Genomic DNA, 6,534 nt, shown 5'->3' with positions numbered 1-6,534 from the left:
ACGAGCCTAGCATGTACAGACATGGCCTCGGAACACAAGAGACCGAAAGGTCGAACATGAGTCGTATAGTAGATACGATCAACATGGAGATGTTCACCGATGATGATTAGTCCGTCTCACATGATGATCGGACACGGCCTAGTTTGAATCGGATCATGTATCACTTGGATGACTAGAGGGATGTTTATCTGAGTGGGAGTTCACTCAATAATCAGATGAACTTAATTATCATGAACATAGTCAAAAGGTCTTTACAAATTATGTCATACGCTTTAGTTCTACTGTTTAAGATATGTTCCTAGAGAAAATTTAGTTGAAAGTTGGTAGTAGCAATTATGCGGACTGGGTCCGTAAACTGAGGATTGTCCTCATTGCTGCACGGAAGGCTTATGTCCTTAATGCACTGCTCGGTGTGCTGAACCTCAGCGTCGTCTGTAGATGTTGCGGAACATCTGACATACACGTTTTGATAACTACGTGATAGTTCAGTGCGTAATGCTAACGGTTTAGAATTGTGGCACCAAAGACGTTTGTGAAATGTCACAGAACATATGAGATGTTCCGAAGTCTAAAATTGGGATTTCAGACTAGTGCCCACGTCAAGAGGTATGAGACCTCTGACAAGTTTCTTAAGCCTACAGACTAAGGGAGAAAAGATCAATTGTTGAGCATGTGCTCAGATTGTCTGAGTACCACAATCGCTTGAATCGAGTGGGAGCTAATCTCCCAGATGAGATAGTGATGGTTCTCCATAGTCACTACCACCAAGCTAGTAGAGCTTCGTGATGAAATATAACATATCAGGGATAGACATGATGATCCTTGAGCAACTCGCGATGTTTGACACCGCGAAAGTAGAAATCAAGAAGGAGCATCAATTGTTGATGGTTAGTAAAACCACTAGTTTCAAGAAGGGCAAGGGAAAAAGGGATACTTCATGAAACAGCAAATCATTTGCTGCTCTAGTGAAGAATCCCAAGGTTGAACCCAAACCCGAGACTAAGTGCTTCTGTAATGAGAGGAACGGTCACTGAAGCAGTACTACCCTAGATATTTGGTAGATGAGAAGGCAGGCAAGGTCGACAGAAGTATATTGGATATACGTTATATGAATGTGTACTTTACTAGTACTCCTAGCAGCACCAGGGTATTAGATACCGGTTCGGTTGCTAAGTGTTAGTAACTCGAAATAAAAGCTGCGGAATAAATGGAGACTAGCTAAAGGTGAGATGACGATGTGTGTTGGAAGTGTTTCCAAGGTTGATGTGATCAAGCATTGCATGCTCCCCCTACCATCGAGATTGGTGTTTGCGTTGAGCGTAAACATGATTGGATTATGTTTATCGCAATACGGTTATTCATTTAAGGAGAATAATGGTTACTCTGTTTATTTGAATAATACCTTCAATGGTCTTGCACCTAAAATGAATCTCGATCGCAGTGATACACATGTTCGTGCCAAAAGATATAAAATAGTAATGATAGTACCACATACTTGTGGCACTGCCGTTTGAGTCATATTGGTATAGAACGCATGAAGAAGCTCCATGTAGATGGATCTTTGGACTCACTCGTTTTTGAAAAGATTGAGACATGTGAACCATGTCTATTGGTATATATGCATGAAGAAACTCTATGCAGATGGATCGTTTGGACTCACTTGATTTTGAATCACTTCAGACATGCAAATCATACCACATGGGCAAGATGACTGAAAGGCCTCGTTTTCAGTAAGATGGAACAAGAGAGCAATTTATTGGAAGTAATACATTTTGATGTATGCAGTCCAATGAATGCTGAGGCATGCAATGGATATCGTTATGTTCTTACTTCACAGATGATTTGAGTAGATGCTGAGAATATTTACTTGATGAAACACAAGTCTGAATTATTGAAAGGTTCAAGTAATTTCAGAGTGAAGTTGAAGATCGTCGTGACAAGAGGATAAAATGTCTATGATATGATCATAGAGATATCTGAGTTACGAGTTTAGCACACAATTAAGACATTGTGGAAAGTGTTTCACAATTAATACCGCCTGGAACACCATAGTGTGATGGTGTGTCCGAACATCATAACTGCACCCTATTGGATATGGTGCATACCATGATGTCTCTTATCGAATTACCACTATCGTTTATGGGTTAGGCATTAGAGACAACCGCATTCACTTTAAAAGGGGCACCACGCAATTCTGTTGATACAACACCGTTTAGAGAAACCTAAGTTGTCGTTTCTTAAAAGTTTGGGGCTGCGATGCTTATGTGAAAAAGTTTCAGGCTGATAAGCTCGAACCCAAAGCGGATAAATACATCTTCATAGAATACCTAAAAACAGTTGGGTATACCTCCTATTTCAGATCTGGAAGCAAAAGTAATTGTTTCTAGAAACGAGTCCTTTCTCGAGGAAAAGTTTCTCTCGGAAGAATTGAGTGGGAGGATGGTGGAGACTTGATAAGGTTGTTGAACCGTCATTTCAACTAGTGTGTAGCAGGGCACAGGAAGTTGTTCCTGTGGCACCTATACCAATTGAAGTGGAAGCTTATGATAGTGATCATGAAACTTCAGATCAAGTCACCACCAAACCTCGTAGGACGACGAGGATGCGTGCTGCTTCAGAGTGGTACGTGATCCTGTCTGAGATATCATGTTGTTGGACAATACTGAACCTACGAGCTATGGAGAAGCGATGGTGGGCCCATATTCCGACAAATGGTTAGAAGCCATGAAATCCGAGAAAATGGATCTTTGAGAAGAAGACGGACGTGGACGGTAATGTTACCGTCTATGAAGCTCGACTTGTGGCAAGGAGTATTTCCACAAGTTCAAGGAGTTGACTACGATGAGATTTTCTCATCCGTAGCGATGCTTAAGTCCGTCGGAATCATGTTAGCATTAGCTGCATTTATGAAATCTGGCAGATGTATGTCAAAACAAGTTTCCTTACCAGTTTTCGTAAGGAAAGGTTGTATGTGATACAATCAGAAAGGTTTTGTCGATCCTAAGGATGCTAAAAGGTATGCTAGCTCCAGCGATCCTTCCATGGATTAGAGCAAGCATCTCGGAGTCAGAATGTACGCTTTGATGGAGTGATCAAAGTTTTTGGGTTTATACAAAGTTTGTTAGAAACTTGTATTTACAATAAAGTGAGTGGGAGCGCTACAACATTTCTGGTAAGTATATGTGAATGACATATTGTTGATCCGAAATGATGTAAAATTTCTGGAAAGCATAAAGGGTTGTTTGAAAGGAGTTTTTCAAAGGAAGACCTGGATAAAGCTGCTTACATATTGGGCATCAAGATCTATAGAGATAGATCAAGACGCCCGATGATACTTTCAAAGAACGCACACCTTGACATGATTTTGAAAGAGTTCAAAATAGATCAGCAAAGAAGGAGCTCTTGGCTGTGTTACAAGGTGTGAGCATTGAGTAAGACTCAAGACCTGACCACAGCAGAAGAGAGAGAAAGGACGAAGGTCGTCCCCTATGCTTCAGACGTAGGCTCTACAGTATACTATGCTGCGTACCGCACATGTAGTGTGCCTTGCCATGAGTTGGTCAAGAGGGTACAATAGTGATCCGGGAAAGGATCACATGACAGCGGTCGAACTTATCCTTAGTACCTAGTGGACTAAGGAATTTTCTCGATTATGGAGGTGAAAAGGAGTTCGTCGTAAAGGGTTACGTCGATGCGAACTTTGACACTAATCCGGATGACTCTGAGTAGTAAACCGGATTCGTATAGTAGAGAAGATACTTGAAATGGCTCCAAGTAGCGTGTGGTAGCATCCACAAGATGACATAGATATTCGTAAAGCACACACGGATCTGAAAGGTTCAGACCCGTTGACTAATAACCTCTCTCACAAGCATAACATGATCAAACTAGAACTCATTGAGTGTTAATCACATAGTGATGTGAACTAGATTGGTGACTCTAGTAAACTCTTTGGATGTTGGTTACATGGTGATGTGACCTATGAGTGTTAATCACATGGTGATGTGGACTAGATTATTGACTCTAGTGCAAGTGGGAGACTGTTGGAAATATGCCCTATAGGCAATAATAAATTGGTTATTATTATATTTCCTTGTTCATGATAATCGTTTATTATCCATGCTAGAATTGTATTGATAGGAAACTCAGATACATGTGTGGATACATAGACAACACCATGTCCCTAGTAAGCCTCTAGTTGACTAGCTCGTTGATCAATAGATGGTTACGGTTTCCTGACCATGGACATTGGATGTCGTTGATAGCGGGATCACATCATTAGGAGAATGATGTGATGGACAAGACCCAATCCTAAGCCTAGCACAAGATCGTGTAGTTCGTTTGCTAAGAGCTTTTCTAATGTCAAGTATCATTTCCTTAGACCATGAGATTGTGCAACTCCCGGATACCGTAGGAATGCTTTGGGTGTACCAAACGTCACAACGTAACTGGGTGGCTATAAACGTGCACTACAGGTATCTCCGAAAGTGTCTGTTGGGTTGGCACGAATCGAGACTGGGATTTGTCACTCCGTGTAAACGGAGAGGTATCTCTGGGCCCACTCGGTAGGACATCATCATAATGTGCACAATGTGACCAAGGAGTTGATCACGGGATGATGTGTTACAGAACGAGTAAAGAGACTTTCCGGTAACGAGATTGAACAAGGTATCGGGATACCGACGATCGAATCTCGGGCAAGTAACATACCGATGGACAAAGGGAATTGTATAGGGGATTGATTGAATCCTCGACATCGTGGTTCATCCGATGAGATCATCGAGGAGCATGTGGGAGCCAACATGGGTATCCAGATCCCGTTGTTGGTTATTGACCGGAGAGTCGTCTCGGTCATGTCTGCGTGTCTCCCGAACCCGTAGGGTCTACACACTTAAGGTTCGGTGACGCTAGGGTTGTAGAGATATTAGTATGCGGTAACCAGAAAGTTGTTCGGAGTCCCGGATGAGATCCTCGACGTCATGAGGAGTTCCGGAATGGACCGGAGGTAAAGATTTATATATGGGAAGTCTTATTTTGGTCCCCGGAAAAGTTTCGCACTTTATCAGTATTGTATCGGGAGTGCCGAAAGGGGTCCGGGGGTGCACCAAGGGGGTCCACCAGCCCCGGGGGGCCACATGGGCTGTAGGGGTGCGCCTTGGCCTATATGGGCCAAGGGCACCAGCCCCAAGAGGCCCATGCGCCAAGAGATAAGGAAAAGGGAGAGTCCTAAAGGGGGAAGGCACCTCCGAGGTGCCTTGGGGGGGAAGGACTCCTCCCTGGCCGCACCCTTCCTTGGAGGAAGGGCCAAGGCTGCGCACCCCCCCTCTCCCTTGGCCCTATATATAGTGGGGGAAGGGAGGGCAGCAAGACCTAAGCCCTGGCGCCTCCCTCTCCCTCCCGTGACACATCTCCCTCCTCCCGCAGCGCTTGGCGAAGCCCTGTTGGAATCCCGCTACTTCCACCACCACGCCATCGTGCTGCTGGATCTCCATCAACCTCTCCTCCCCCCTTGCTGGATCAAGAAGGAGGAGACGTCGCTGCTCCGTACGTGTGTTGAACGCGGAGGTGCCGTCCGTTCGGCGCTGGGATCATCGGTGATTTGGATCACGACGAGTACGACTCCATCTACCCCGTTCTCTTGAACGCTTCCGCTCGCGATATACAAGGGTATGTAGATGCACTCCCCTTCCCCTCGTTGCTGGATTACTCCATAGATTGATCTTGGTGATGCGTAGAAAATGTTGAATTTCTGCTACGTTCCCCAACACTCCGGTCGTCGGCGATGAAGATGGAGGGGTCGGGGCGATGTAGCGGACGACGACGAGTCCAACGGTGATCGTGGAGTCGGAGGAGATGGTCGGTGGTGGTCGACGGCGAGCTCGAGGCGGCGGATGGCATCGGTGATCAACGACGATGGCGATCCGGTGGTTTTGAGGCTCAGGCGAGTTGTTGGGAAGGTGTAGTCGAGGGAGGGGATCACGATGGTGGTGGCGGCGGGTCTCGGGGAGGTCGGAGGTGGGCTCTAGGGCATCAATGGTGCGGCGGCGGTGCTCGGCTCCGGCGAGAGATTACGGGCGAGGCAAGGGGTTTCGGCGAGGGGAAAGGATGGGAACGGGTCGAGGGGAGGAGTATATATAGGGGAAAGAGACTTGGAGCAGGGGGCGGATCGGAAGATCGCGATCCCAAGAAGTTCGGGATTCCGGCGGCGGCGATGCCCTGCGTGGTTTGCGGGAGGAGGAAGAACGGCGCGGGCGCGGGCTGGACCGCTGTGGGCCGCGGCGGAGGGAGAGAGAGAGATGGGCCTCGGGCTGGGCACTGCTGGCTAGGAGATGTAGAACGATGGTAGGATTGGATGAGCACCGGACAGTGGTCAGGGGAACTCTTTGGAAGACCCTCGGTCATCTTGTTCTCAAACACCCTGAAGTGCGAGAACGTAAAAAGAGGGATCGAATCTTGCGGGTAAAGTGTACAAACCTCTGCAGAGAGTTAAAACCTAATCGATTAGCCGTGTCCCCGGTTATGGACAATTTGAGC

The sequence above is a fragment of the Triticum aestivum genome, chromosome 5D (assembly GCF_018294505.1).
Source record: "Triticum aestivum cultivar Chinese Spring chromosome 5D, IWGSC CS RefSeq v2.1, whole genome shotgun sequence".
Classification (NCBI taxonomy): Eukaryota; Viridiplantae; Streptophyta; class Magnoliopsida; order Poales; family Poaceae; genus Triticum; species Triticum aestivum.
The sequence above is the reverse complement of the archived record's forward strand: the minus strand, read 5'-3'. Positions refer to the sequence as shown.